This window comes from Trachinotus anak, unplaced genomic scaffold (assembly GCF_046630095.1).
Source record: "Trachinotus anak isolate AG129_WGS33_773 ecotype Australia unplaced genomic scaffold, CSIRO_AGI_Tana_v1 ptg000017l, whole genome shotgun sequence".
NCBI classification, from domain to species: domain Eukaryota; kingdom Metazoa; phylum Chordata; class Actinopteri; order Carangiformes; family Carangidae; genus Trachinotus; species Trachinotus anak.
In genome coordinates, this window is record NW_027273868.1 from 307,342 (window position 1) to 322,022 (window position 14,681).

Genomic DNA, 14,681 nt, shown 5'->3' on the forward strand with positions numbered 1-14,681 from the left:
GATTGTGGTGTAACAGTGGTCCAGAGTGTTCCCCTCTCTGGTCGGGCAATTAACAAACTGTCTGTATTTGGGCAGTTCATGACTGAGGTCACCTTTGTTAAAGTCACCAAGGACAATAACTACGGAGTCCGGGTTCGTCTGCTCCACACACAGTATCTGGTCGGCGAGCGCCCGCTGTGCCTCCTGCACTTTTGCCTGTGGTGGGATGTAAACACCGACCAGGATGATTGAGGTGAACTCACGGGGGGAGTAGAAGGGCCTGCAGTTTATGATGAAAGTCTCCAGGTCAGGAGAACAGTGCTGCAGGATCACTGTCACGTCTTTGCACCAGCCACTGTTTGCATAAAAGCAGATTCCTCCACCTTTGGTTTTGCCGGACAGCTCTGTGTCGCGATCCGCTCTGAAGAGTTGGAAGCCGGCCATCTCCAGCGCAGAGTTCGGAGTCGATCCACACAGCCACGTCTCCGTGAAGCACAGGACGGAAAATGAGGAAAAGTCTCTGTTCTTCTGCACCAGTAGCTGAAGTTCATCCAGTTTGTTGGGCAGTGAACGCACGTTGGAGAGAAAGATACCTGGGAGAGGTGTGCGGAGTCCGCGCCGGCGGAGACGCGCAAGCGCACCAGCACGTTTTCCTCTCCTCCGGCGTTTCACTGCGAGAGCAACGGTCAGTGACCTCTGACCAAAATGTCCAATAATCCCACAGATGAGTCGAGAAAAGTAGGAAAAAAATCCACTGGAGTTGTTTCTCTGATATTAATGAGCTCTTCTCTGGTGAAAGAGCTCCGGAAACCAAAGCAGAAAACTGGATTTATAAAGAAAATAAGGCAAAAAAATGCGCACCAACACACCGAGGCAGCATCCGCGGCGCCATGGCAACAGAAATTTGGGCGAGGGCGGGGTACACCCTCTGACTGTGATGGACAGGAAGAATGTATTTTTTTTTAAAGAAATTTTGGGGGCATTTTTGCTTTTATTAGATAGGACAGGAGAGAGTGACAGGAAAGGGGCAAAAGGAGATGTAATGACATGCACGAAAGAGTCGGGGCTGCCGGGAGTCGAACCGGTGATGAAAAGATCGCTTTATATGTTATACGCACTAACTACTCAGCTACCCAGTGACCTCTCTGTTTCAGGATATTTTCTTACGTTTTCTTAATTTGAATGATGCATCTCCTCCGTTTGTTTCTCCCACATCAAAGAATCGCCGCCGCCAGACGCCCCTGGGTCACACCCTTTCTTCATGTGGACGGTTAGTCTCTCTCTCCCACGTCAAAACCTCGCGCCGCCTCTTTGATCTGCCCGCCTTACTCCCTTCAGAGCATCCTGCAACCACATGCCCTGCAAAGCACTGGCATCCATGCACCGTGTCGCATCACCATCTGTACGATGAAGGTAAATGTAAGTAGCAGTGGTTAACGATCTTGCTTGTTTAAGACACTTTACTTTCTCAGCACCAGAGAATCTGAATTTGATTATGTCAAGTATTTGTGGAGGAGAGCTAATGTTAGCTAGTTAATTTTCGCCCTAAGTTACAGTTTAGCTAGCTAATGTTGGCTAACTGATAGTGTATCCTTTCAAATATGGGTGATCAGTTGTGCGCAGTGAGACTGGTGGATTTTGTTGTAGAGATGGGGTGATCCGATCACAGGTGGACAGCACTAAGTATAGATAACGCACGCAAGAGGCACTGAGATCAGATCATGTCTGTGGCCACATTCTTTTAGCAATGTGAACGCAAACGTGTCCTGGGCCACACTAAAAGACTGCCTACTCAGTTGTGCCGCCACAGTTTCACAGTGAAACCAGAAAATTTGACTCTGTCAAGTGGCTTAAGGCTTATCTCATTTGAGCTGTGCAGAGCCGATGATTGCCCAGCTCCTCCGCACCCGCTCTCTCTCTCTCTCTCTCTCTCTCTCTCTCTTTCTCTCTCTCTCTCTCTCTCACACACACACACACACACATACATTAACAATGGACCCGTCTGTCTGACTGGCTAAATAAATAAGTGTTCATTTGCTCATTTGTTCATTTTACATCTGTCTACTTGTAAGACGCATGTTATTGGCAGGTAATGAACAAGGCCATAGAGTTTATCAGTGGCTGTGGTGGTTCAGTTTGTCGTTTGAACAACGTCAAGTTATAATACTTTTGTATTTCTTTTTTTTCTTTTTTTTTTTAACCCTATCTAATGTATTGTATTAAAAGACGTGAGAGATATGGGATCCTTCCCTTGCCCTTAATAAATAAAATAAATTGAGTAAATAAATAGATATTAACAATAACAAAAAGTGAATGGATAAATAAATGAATTAATAATATTTCAAGATAATATAATAACAGCAATAAGAAATTAATAATAATTGTAGTGATAGTAATGGTAATATTAATAATGATGAAATAATAGCAATATTAATAATGATGAAATAATAGCAATATTAATAATAATGAAATAAGAGAATAGAATGTACTAAAGCAAACCCAGGAATACAAAATGAATAAAAAATTGAAGTATGATAGTAATGGTGGTATACATGATTACACAGAAAACTGAGAGAGTAATCCTATGGATTCTGTACATAACAATAATAATAGTAGTTATAATGTTAAAAAAAATAGTAAAGAGAAAAAAAAGGATAGCAACTTAATTGTTGGAGTGTGTATATAGAAACCATGCTGGAAGTTGGTGGACAAAAAGAGAAAGAAAAAACAGAATAAATAAAGGAACCATCAAATAGAGAAGTAATAATAATCATAATAGTGATAATAATAGTAATAACAATAATAAGTATGAACAGTGATAATGATAATGACTGAGAGGAGGAAGAACTCAGTAGTGTAGAAAATTAATGAAGGGTTGCCATGGCTATTATTGTGAGTTGATGAATATTCTAGAGAGATATATTCCAGAGTACGTTTTTCCAGAGTGTTGTGGTGTTCCTTCATTTCAAGTTCATGAGGATAGTCTTCTTAGCGATAGCTAGGGCAATGAGGAGGGTTCTGCTGTTTGTTGTGTTAATGTTGATAGCTGATGTGTCTCCTGCACTTAACCTTGATTGTTCCCCTTTCTGTAAGTCGCTTTGGATAAAAGCGTCTGCTAAATGACTGAATGTAAATGTAAATGTAAGCAGAGTGAGGGGGAAAGTGGGATGTGGCAGCCAAAGATGGCAGATAGTGATCGTATGACTTTTTTCCAAAATTGGTGAATGGGTGTGCAGTGCCAGGTGCCATGTAGGTTTCTGGCCTGTTTGGGTGCAATTGGTACAAATTTCAGAAGTGAATCCCATTCTAAATATTTTTTGCCCAAGGTAGTGAGTTGTATGGAGTACATATGTATGGAGACTTGAGAATGAGAGTTGAGAATGAGAGTTCCAGATTACAGGCTGTTATGTTACATTTTGCTTGTATACAGGATTTAAGTTGTAAGTATTCTAAGAAGTGGTCGCTCTCGATGCCATACTTGCCATACTGGTCAGAGTCAATTTGATTCAATTTTATTTGTATAGCGCCAAATCACAATATACATTATCTCAAGGCACTTTACAGGGTAAAGTCAAGACCTCACATTGTTACAGAGAAAAACCCAACAGCTCCCACAAAGAGCAAGTGCTTGGTGACAGGGGGGGAGGAAAATCTCCTTTTAACAGCAAGAAACCTCCAACAGAACTGGGCTCAGGGTGGGCGGCCGTCTGCCTCGACCGGTTGGGTTTAGGAGGAGAAAAAAAGGGGGAGTGGGGGGGGGATAGAGAGAGAGAGAGACCAGGAACAGCTGTATAGGTAATGGTGTGATCAATAATAATGACAGATAACAGTGGTTAATAGTAATGATGAGTCGTGGTGGATCTGGATCCTGCTGCTCCAGAGGCAGAGATACCTGCAGAATGAGGACAGAGAGATGGAGAGAGAGGAGAAGCACAAACTACTGAGGAGAGAAAAAAAAAAAAACGTTAAAAAAAGTAAAAAAGTTAATGGCATAAAGTAGTCGAGAGAGAGAGAGAGAGAGAGAGAGAGAGAGAGAGAGAGAGAGAGCCCAGTGCATCATGGGAATCCCATTCTAGCTCTATAGCAGCATAACTAAGGGATGGTTCAGGACATACCCGAGCCAGCCTTGACTATAAGCTTTACCAAACAGGACAGTTTTAAGCCTGATCTCAAAGGTAGAGAGGGTGTCGGCCTCCTGAACCCACACAGGGAGCGGGTTCCACAGGAGAGGAGCCTGACAGATGAAGGCTCTACCCCCCATTCTGCTATTACAAACTCTGGGAACCACAAGTAGACCTGCATTTAGAGAGCGAAGTGTCCAATTGGGTCACATGATTGAATGAAGCCAGTTTATTATTATGGAAGATATGCTTGAGGTGTGTGATTCCTTTTTCAGCCCAGGTGCAGAAGTTAAGTGGTGCTTTATTGATAAGAAAGTCTGGATTATTCCATATTGGGGTGAGGTTAGATAGTGTAAGGATAGAGTTTGTGATTTGGTGGAATTTCGACCAGGCTGTCATAGTCTCTGATATTGTTGGTGTTAAGCCTAAATATGACTGTCTTACATAATATTTGTTCTATGTGGATGCATTTGCATTCACACTGCTAAAAGAATGTGGCCATGTGGCCCAGAGCGTTTGGTCTGGGTGATCGGATCTCAAATGTGCCCTCAATATGTCCTGGGTACAGTCACAACTCTACTTAGAACAGTCTGGGTGTGATTGGATCACCAGAGATGGATGTTAATCCCAAGTTTTAACAGGGCCTATGAGCGCCACCAAATAGTGATTTTCCCTCTACAGCTCTGACATGGTCTATGTATGTATCAGATCTATGTATCGGTATTATTCTTTCTTCTTTCCTCTCCAAATTATCATCTGACAACCCTTCAGATTTATCTGGTGACCCTTTATATAAAACTCGATATAAAGTAGTTCAAAGAGTAACATGCTGCTGAAAACTGATGCTTCAGTATTAATCATCTGATGATGTCATATACAATAATACATTAGTCAGATGGACCTAACTGTTACTTTCAGAGGAAACTTGTAAGAATTAGGACTCAGAGATGATAATGCAGTGTGTATTTTCTGTGGCTGTCCTGCAGGTTTCAAACTGAACAGGAAAGTATGGGTGATGTGAGTTTTACATTTATGTGCTGTTGAAGCAGAGGGAGGCCATAATGACAGTCAGCAGGCAGGAGGAGGTCAAGAGGACACAGTAAGCAGGCAGGACCTTTGAAGGACATTTGTGACATCCTGGGTGATAGACGGACATTGCCTTCCAACATCGTGTACGTCAAGGAGGAGAGCCCAGAAGAATCAACCCGAACCCAAACCTCAATTTTTTAAGGTAAGACTGATTTGATGGAATCTTTTGGAGGGCTGCAGCAGGCCCATGCACAGACATTTTGAGGGGTAGGTGCTCAAGGGGAAAAGGGGACCTTCCTCTCATAATTATTAAATTAAATAAAGTTACTTACATATTTATTCATTTCAATACTCTACACTTGCAGATAAAATTATCAATTTGCACAGAGACAATGGTCTTTAGTACTTTTCTACATTTATCACAAGAACAGGCAACACCAAAGAAAACAATGACACACTGTGTTTTAGGGCATTTTCACATGTATAGATTTGTCTATAAAATAATAATTCAGTCTCAAAAAATAAAGATTTGTTGATGTAAAACAAAAAAAAAGCTGGTCTCTAACTATATAAAATAATGATAAACCAACCAATCTACCTTCCAAACTAGAATGCAGCAACAATTAGGCTCATTGTATTCTGTGTACTGTACAAGGAACACACTGTGTACCCCTGTAAAGGGAGCATTATGTTGCTATTGGTCTGTATTGAGCTGTTTTAATAGTAGTTTAATTTCACAACAGTGACAAACAATACCAAGGCTTAGGACAAACACTCGTTACTTGGTTGTCACCGGTGAAGGTAGGTCAGTGAAAAGCGCTGTTCTGCAGTCCTCTCAGTCTGGGTTGGTTAACTGTGGAGACTGTGACGAGGGAAGCTGAAACACAGTCATTGGTCAATTCAACATGTTTTTTAGATGAGAACTGATGCCACGAGACAAATTTAATAACTTAAATATAAACTTAGAAAAGGAGAAATAAATAAAAAAAGTATTGTAAAAAGAGCACTTATCTGATCAGACGCCAAAAAGGCAGGTGCTTGAACACCATCAGAGGTCTGTCTGTGCGCATGCTTGGGGTGCAGTGATGAGTCTACTATTATACTATTAAGTCAACGCGTCATTTCTCATACATTGGTTTATTTATGGCAGCCAGCCGCAACATAAACATTAACTTAAAATACCACAAAACATTAATAGAAAATAGACATATATTTATTTTCTATTTTATCATTTACGTTTGCACTGTTCCTCTGCTCTTAACTCTGCTCTCTGTTCTCTGTTTTCTGCGCAAGGTACATACATGCACGAGATACAGATACACACACATACACACACACGCGGAACAAACAGCAGGGCAGAGAGGCTGCACTGGACACAGAACCAGGTGAAGAAAAGTTGACTCAAGTACACTGTTGCTGTACTTTATGTTATTTTAAGTGCAATAAAAAGTAAAAGGCTAATAAGAACTTTATCAAACAACCTGTTCAACAAGCATCTATAAAAGAGATATTTTCAACTATTTTGTCCGATGTCTCCCAGTGTTATTTACACAATGACATCACTCTTTCTAACAATAGCCAATTGTTAGAAAAAGCTAAAAGGAAAGCTGTCTTCATTTACCACAAATTGAGCAACTGCTCAGACAAAAAAGCCAATTAAATTCAAGACAATTCTAATCGTGTTCTTTATTTAATTTGTCGAATTCTTAAGTGATAGTATTAGCTGGATCAATTTTGGATAAGATAAAGATAAAATCCTAATCCCTACAGCTGGTTAGTGGTTAGTGTAGTATGGTCGTGGAGAGAGTTGGGGGTTACAGCAGGTGCTCAGATTTACAGTGCAGTCATGATTTTTTTGGAAGAGATTGAAAAGGCAAAGAAAGAAACTGGTTGAGAGCAGTGTACTGATCAACAACACCTTTGTATCAGTCTCACCAATGAGTACACCAGTAAAGATAGTGATGATCTCTTACATATCACCATTCATCAGTGATGAGATTCTGAAGGAACTGCCAAGACACAGGAAGATTGTCTCCCCATTCAATAGGTTGCAGTCAGGATGGTCAGGAAGGTCTTCACTGGTGAAACATGTTGTCTCTCACAGATGGCAGGTTCACATGATCTTCAGTAAAAAAGATGAGGACCTCCGTCTAGGTTTAAGTGTGAAGGCTGATGACTTTGAATATGTGGTGTTTGTCAACTTTGGGGCCTTTAAGTGTTTTTGAAGTGCTGCAGGAACGAGGGTCACTGTGAACCAATAACAGTCTCATAAAAACAGATTCAGACAGCCAGGGATTAATAGGTCATATTAGCTGTATGAACCAATCCTGTCAACTTGTGGAGATGAGGGGGCGGACAAAATAAACCCAAGACCTTGTCAGGACAGAGGGCCAGAGTTTGCACTTGCACAGCTGATGACACTGTGTTAGTTAGCACTAGCACAGCTACTGACGCGGTTACAAGCTAACAAACAACGTAATCAGTGAGCTACGCATACAGTTCTGATATGTCTTCCAGGAACCAGTTTTGGTCACAATAAACTCAAAAACTCCTGAGTCTGGGTATGACTAAGGCACAAACATGCAGCTCAGACTTTGTGATGTTTCCTCCACTAACCATCTTGATATGCTCTGTTGTTTCACCTGTAAACCAAGTGCAAGCAGCAGTGGTGGGTGGGGCATAAGGCCTGATCCAGATTTTTCAACGAGGAGTGTAGATGTGCTTACAGCCCTGGTTTTTGATTTTTTTTTTCACCTTTTATGCGGGAAAACCATGTTAAACAAAATATTAATCATAGCAGATTTTTACAGAGTTTAAAACATTTCTGGAGAGAAATGAAAATGATCTCAATCCAGACAAAGCTGGTAGTCAAGGCTGATAAGACCTAATCAGGGAGTGACTGTGGTTGTCTATATCATTGTTTCCAGAGGTCTCTGTTTTGCCCATCCAGACTACAAACGCATGGCTGGAGTTTTCAAACTAACACAGGGCCAGCATCATTTACAAATGTCTCCGTTTAGAAAATTCGGGAGTAGTGTGGATGCCAGGCACAAATGTAGCAAAAATGATGCATTTTGAAATGAGAACAGTAGTGTGGACATAGTGATAGAGCTCAGGAGGACAAGAGCCGGCTGTGTTGAACACTGCAGACAGAGTAGCAAAGGACACTCTGAGGGACACTGATGAGGACCTGATGGTGGATGACAATGTTTAAAGTCCCTGCTCTCAAGAGAAAGCAGATGAACACCAGTGGCTTTCAGGCCAAGAATAGTGTAGTAGGCAGGTTGAGAGAGCAGCAGCAGGAGGAGCATCCAGAGCCTGAGACTATCTACACACCCAACACAGTGCACAGAGATCAGTATTTAAATGAGCTCTGTGTGATTTTAAGTCAGTGTGGTCCTGAACAGTTTTTAATTCTTGGAGGAGATTTCAACTGTACAGAGAACAATGAGCTGGACATTAACCACACTGAGCCTCATGCTGCTTCAAAATGTGCCACAAAGCAGCTGGTGTAGGCTCACAGGTTAAATGATGTATGGAGAGAAATGCACAGACAGTAACACATGGGTGTTCAGAAACGGTAGTGATCCTTCCGCAGGTTCACGTACGGAAACCTTGTTACGACTTTTGCTTCCTATTTTCCTATTTTTCTATGGCCAGATGAGACAGTTGGGTTCTTTTTTGTTGTTTTTTTTTTGTTGTTGTTTTTTGTTTTAAGCATCATTTCAATATTTTTAAAAGGGTGTAGGATACTGCAGGATACTGGGGTTCTGATCAGATCATTCCCACAGTGTTGTGTAATGTGTTATTGCAAATCTGAAATACAAGTCTGCATACTGGCACTGTAACACTTGTTTGTTATTAGATGCACATTTAACATTTTAGAAACTCATCTCAGTAACACTTTGACAGAACTTCTTGAAATTTGGCACAACTAAATGTTGGACTCAAGTTGTGCCAACATTTAGTTGGACTCAAGGATGAACTGATAAGATTTTTGTGGTCAAAGGTCAAGGTCTTGGTGACCTCACCATACACAGTTATTTCTTCAAATTTGGTACGAAAGAACTGATTAGATTTTGGTGGTCAGTGTCAAGGGTATTGTGACTTCACAAAATACTTTTTAGCATTACTCAAGACTTCACACATCAATTATGACAAAATTTCACACAAATGGTTAATATTTTATATGACTGGAAAAACAAAGATGTGATCTGAAATTAGTCTGACAGGTGGAGGCATACAACTGTGAGGCAGTAATTCTAGTTTTGGAAAGATTGGAAAGGAGATTTTACATTGTTGAAGCAGTGGTGGGATTGTGGGAAAGTGGAAATCAAGCAGCTTTGTCACCAGTACACTCTCAATATCTCTTGTGAAAAGGCGGCATTGAAGACCTCCAATCAGAAAAGGCATACTAGCAGACCTGTTCTGATCTGATCAGACTGTACAGAAGAACTGGAAGGAAGTGGAGGAGAAGGTGGAGGGAAGGTTGGCCAAGTGGAGGTAGCTGTTACCTCACATATTGTACAGAGGAAGAGTTCTGATTATGAATAATTTGGTTCCATCAACTCTCTGGCACAGGTTAAAAAGTGTATGGATCCCCCTGCTGGTCTGTTACAGAATGTGCTGTCCATCATGGTTAACCTCTTTTGGGTACTGGAAATATTTTTTTTAAATAATTTTATGCTATGGTATACTTTCACTGAAGTTCAGAGGGAAATATTGTACTCTTTACTCCAATACACTCATCTGGCGATGGTTATTTATAGTAGTAGTTATTTTTAACATGAGTATTTCACACAAAGGATAGTTTAACAAGCATTAAAATGCAATGCATAGTTAGAGATTAAACCTGTGGTTTCAAAGCTTTTTGGCCTCTGACATTTTACAAAAAGCAGTGTGCAGACAGGGTCACATTTCAGATGTCTATGAGTTATTAACAGCTCCACTAAATAGTGATTTTTCCCTGTAAACTTCTCACATGGTTTTATTTCAATATATCTCAACAAAAATCAAAGAATAGAGGAAAAGTCCAAAAGATGAAAACAGATCCAAAATCCAGAATCGAATTTAAAATCCTCCTCCTCACCTACAAAGCCATTAATGGTCAGGCACCATCGTACCTTGGAGAGCTTATAGTTCCCTATTTTCCCAATAGGACACTTCGCTCTCTAAATGCAGGTCAACTTGTGGTTCCCAGAGTTTGTAAGAGTAGAATGGGGGGCAGAGCCTTCAGCTATCAGGCTCCTCTCCTGTGGAACCAGCTCCCAGTGTGGGTTCGGGAGGCAGACCCCCTCTCTACCTTTAAGATCAGGCTTAAAACTGTCTTGTTTAGTAAAGCTTATAGTTAAGGCTGGCTCGGGTATGTCCTGACCCATCCCTTAGTTATGCTGCTATAGAGCTAGACTGCTGGGGGATTCCCATGATTCACTGGGCGCTCTCTCCCTATTTCTGTCTCTCTCCCTCTCTCTCTCTCGATGACTTCATGCCATTAACTTTGTTTCCTTTTCTCTCCCGTAGTTTGTGCTTCTCCTCTCTCTCCCTCTCTCTGTCCTCATTCTGCAGGTATCTCTGCCTCGGGAGCAGCAGGATCCAGATCCACCACTACTCATCTTTACTATTAACCACTGTTACCTGTCATCATTATTATTGATAACACCATTACCTACACAGCTGTTCCTGGTCTCTCTCTCTCTCTCTCTCTCTCCTCTCCCCTCTCCTCCCCCTCCCCCTCTTTCTATCTTCTCCTAAACCCAACCGGTCGAGGCAGACGGCCGCCCACCCTGAGCCCGGTTCTGTTGGAGGTTTCTTCCTGTTAAAAGGGAGTTTTTCCTCCCCCCTGTCGCCAAGCGCTTGCTCGTTGTGGGAACTGTTGGGTTTTTCTCTGTAACAAAGTAAGGTCTTGACCTTACCCTGTAAAGTGCCTTGAGATAATGTATATTATGATTTGGCGCTATACAAATAAAATTGAATTGAATTGAATAGATGTATGTTTCCTCTCAGATTAATCTTCAGATTAATAATGGTTAGGTTCCTGCCACTCAGTCAGAGGGACTGAGTTACCATTACTTTTCTGATGTAATTTAACTACATTTTGCTGCTAATACTCATGTACTTTTACTAAGGCAGGATTTTTCATGCAGGACTTACAATGGAGGATTTGCTGTATTGGTACCTTTGCTGAAGTAAAGGGTCTGAATACTACCTCCACCACTGTTATTAGTTCAAAGGCTACTTCATCGAAGAGTTAATTCATAGATGAGCATGAGCAAGCGGAGTGGAGATAAGTTGCTGAAAAAGAGTAAGATGAAATTTGTAAGAATTAGGACTCAGAGATGACATTACTGTGTTTGTTGTCTGTGGTTGTGCTGTTGTATTAAGCAAGCAGAGGGAGAACATAATGACATCAGCAGGCAGGAGGAGGTCAAGAGGACAGTGAAGACCTAGAAGGATTTTTGACATACTGGGTGAGAGCTGGACATTGCTTTCTAACATTGTCGATGCCAGGGAGGACAGGCCAGAAGAGTCAACCCAAACCTTTGTGGTCAATTTTTTAAGGTAAGACTAATTTGATAGAAGCTTTTGTAGGGCTGAATTCGCCATAAAATTAATGTCAGCATTGCAAATGCTTCAACATCAATATTTGTAGGTAGACACATTGTTTCCCATACAGGTAGGGCTGCATATTCAGTCGACACAGACACACGCGCACAGAGGAACAGGCCTACATGCTGTATAGACATCTGCCTCACTCTTTGTGATGTTGACCATGTCACGGGTTCTGGTTCTGGTGTGGATCGGTGTTGAACTAGAAATGATGATCTGCTGCGATGGTTTGTGTGGGGGTCTGACTACAGTTTTGCTCCATAATACTTTGTGATGTTTTGAGACAGCTTATAGAATTAATTCTAAACAATCTTTTGCTGCATCTTCTTCAACATATCATGATGTTCATCAGTTTGTGAGTTTCTGAGGTCTGCAGGTGTGAAGCACTATTTTTAGGAGAAAGTGAATAGAAAATCACACAGTATGAGTGAAAACAAATCAGAATCAACAGTTGTTAGTTTCGTGTGATGTATTTCAGTTTCTGAGATCTTCAGGACAGAAGCACTAGTTTTAGGAGACAGTGAACTGAAAATTATTGAATGTGAGTGAATACTTATCAGAATCAGTGGTTGTGTGATTTGTGTGATGTATTTCAGTTTCTGAGATTTGCAGGTGTGAAGCAATACTTTTAGGAGAAAGTGAACAGTCGGCAGATATCAAACAGTAATCTTAGGATGCAGTCAGCTTAAAATGACTCAGATGAGTGAATACTGTTCAGTTGTGCGTTTTTGGTGAAGCTTTTGAGTTTTTGACGTCACAGATATCAAACAGGAATCTTAGGATACAGTCATCTTAAAATGACTGAATGTGAGTGAATACTGTTCAGTTGTGCGTTTTTGGTGAAGCTTTTGAGTTTTTGACGTCGGCAGATATCAAACATTAATCTTAGGATACAGTCAGCTTAAAATGACTGAATGTGAGTGAATACTGTTCAGTTGTGCGTTTTTGGTGAAGCTTTTAACTCAAAAGTGAATACTGTTCAGTTTTGCGTTTTTGGTGAAGCTTTTAACTCAAAAGCTTCACCAAAAACGCACAACTGAACAGTATTCACTCACATTGACGTCGGCAGATATCAAACATTAATCTTAGGATACAGTCAGCTTAAAATGACTCAGATGAGTGAATACTGTTCAGTTGTGCGTTTTTGGTGAAGCTTTTGAGTTTTTGACGTCGTCAGATATCAAACATTAATCTTAGGATACAGTCAGCTTAAAATGACTCAGATGAGTGAATACTGTTCAGTTGTGCGTTTTTGGTGAAGCTTTTGAGTTTTTGACGTCACAGATATCAAACATTAATCTTAGGATACAGTCAGCTTAAAATGACTGAATGTGAGTGAATACTGTTCAGTTGTGCGTTTTTGTTGAAGCTTTTGAGTTTTTGACGTCGGCAGATATCAAACATTAATCTTAGGATACAGTCAGCTTAAAATGACTGAATGTGAGTGAATACTGTTCAGTTGTGCGTTTTTGGTGAAGCTTTTGAGTTTTTGACGTCACAGATATCAAACATTAATCTTAGGATACAGTCAGCTTAAAATGACTGAATGTGAGTGAATACTGTTCAGTTGTGCGTTTTTGGTGAAGCTTTTGAGTTTTTGACGTCGGCAGATATCAAACATTAATCTTAGGATACAGTCAGCTTAAAATTACTCAGATGAGTGAATACTGTTCAGTTGTGTGGTTTTGGTGAAGCTTTTGAGTTTTTGACTTCGGCAGATATCAAACAGTAATCTTAGGATACAGTCAGCTTAAAATGACTGAATGTGAGTGAATACTGTTCAGTTGTGCGTTTTTGGTGAAGCTTTTGAGTTTTTGACGTCGTCAGATATCAAACATTAATCTTAGGATACAGTCAGCTTAAAATGACTCAGATGAGTGAATACTGTTCAGTTGTGCGTTTTTGGTGAAGCTTTTGAGTTTTTGACGTCACAGATATCAAACATTAATCTTAGGATACAGTCAGTTTAAAATGACTCAGATGACATCACAGATATCAAACAGTAATCTTAGGATACAGTCAGCTTAAAATGACTGAATGTGAGTGAATACTGTTCAGTTGTGCGTTTTTGGTGAAGCTTTTGAGTTTTTGACGTCGTCAGATATCAAACATTAATCTTAGGACACAGTCAGCTTAAAATGACTCAGATGAGTGAATACTGTTCAGTTGTGCGTTTTTGTTGAAGCTTTTGAGTTTTTGACATCACAGATATCAAACATTAATCTTAGGATACAGTCAGCTTAAAATGACTGAATGTGAGTGAATACTGTTCCGTTGTGTGGTTTTGGTGAAGCTTTTGAGTTTTTGACTTCGGCAGATATCAAACAGTAATCTTAGGATACAGTCAGCTTAAAATGACTCAGATGAGTGAATACTGTTCAGTTGTGCGTTTTTGGTGAAGCTTTTGAGTTTTTGACGTCGGCAGATATCAAACATTAATCTTAGGATACAGTCAGCTTAAAATGACTCAGATGAGTGAATACTGTTCAGTTGTGCGTTTTTGGTGAAGCTTTTGAGTTTTTGACGTCACAGATATCAAACAGTAATCTTAGGATACAGTCAGTTTAAAATGACTGAATGTGAGTGAATACTGTTCAGTTGTGCGTTTTTGGTGAAGCTTTTAACTCAAAAGTGAATACTGTTCAGTTTTGCGTTTTTGGTGAAGCTTTTAACTCAAAAGCTTCACCAAAAACGCACAACTGAACAGTATTCACTCACATTCAGTCATTTTGACGTCGGCAGATATCAAACAGTAATCTTAGGATACAGTCAGCTTAAAATGACTGAATGTGAGTGAATACTGTTCAGTTGTGCGTTTTTGGTGAAGCTTTTGAGTTTTTGACGTCACAGATATCAAACAGTAATCTTAGGATACAGTCATCTTAAAATGACTGAATGTGAGTGAATACTGTTCAGTTGTGCGTTTTTGGTGAAGCTTTTGAGTTT

At 40.4% G+C, this 14,681-nt stretch overlaps 1 long non-coding RNA gene across 3 annotated transcripts; it reads left to right on the forward strand.

Annotated features, from left to right (window-relative positions):
• Positions 1–932: 932 nt before the first annotated feature.
• Positions 933–12,577, forward strand: LOC139634788 (uncharacterized). 3 transcript variants are annotated; one of them, XR_011694059.1, is made up of 4 exons: positions 933–1,398; positions 5,147–5,331; positions 11,511–11,687; positions 11,803–12,577. It is a non-coding gene; the product is annotated as an uncharacterized lncRNA (long non-coding RNA). The 3 variants fall into 3 exon arrangements; XR_011694058.1 differs by lacking the exon at positions 11,803–12,577 and having other exon boundaries at positions 934–1,398; positions 11,511–11,724; XR_011694060.1 differs by lacking the exon at positions 11,803–12,577 and having other exon boundaries at positions 934–1,392; positions 11,511–11,724.
• Positions 12,578–14,681: the final 2,104 nt, after the last annotated feature.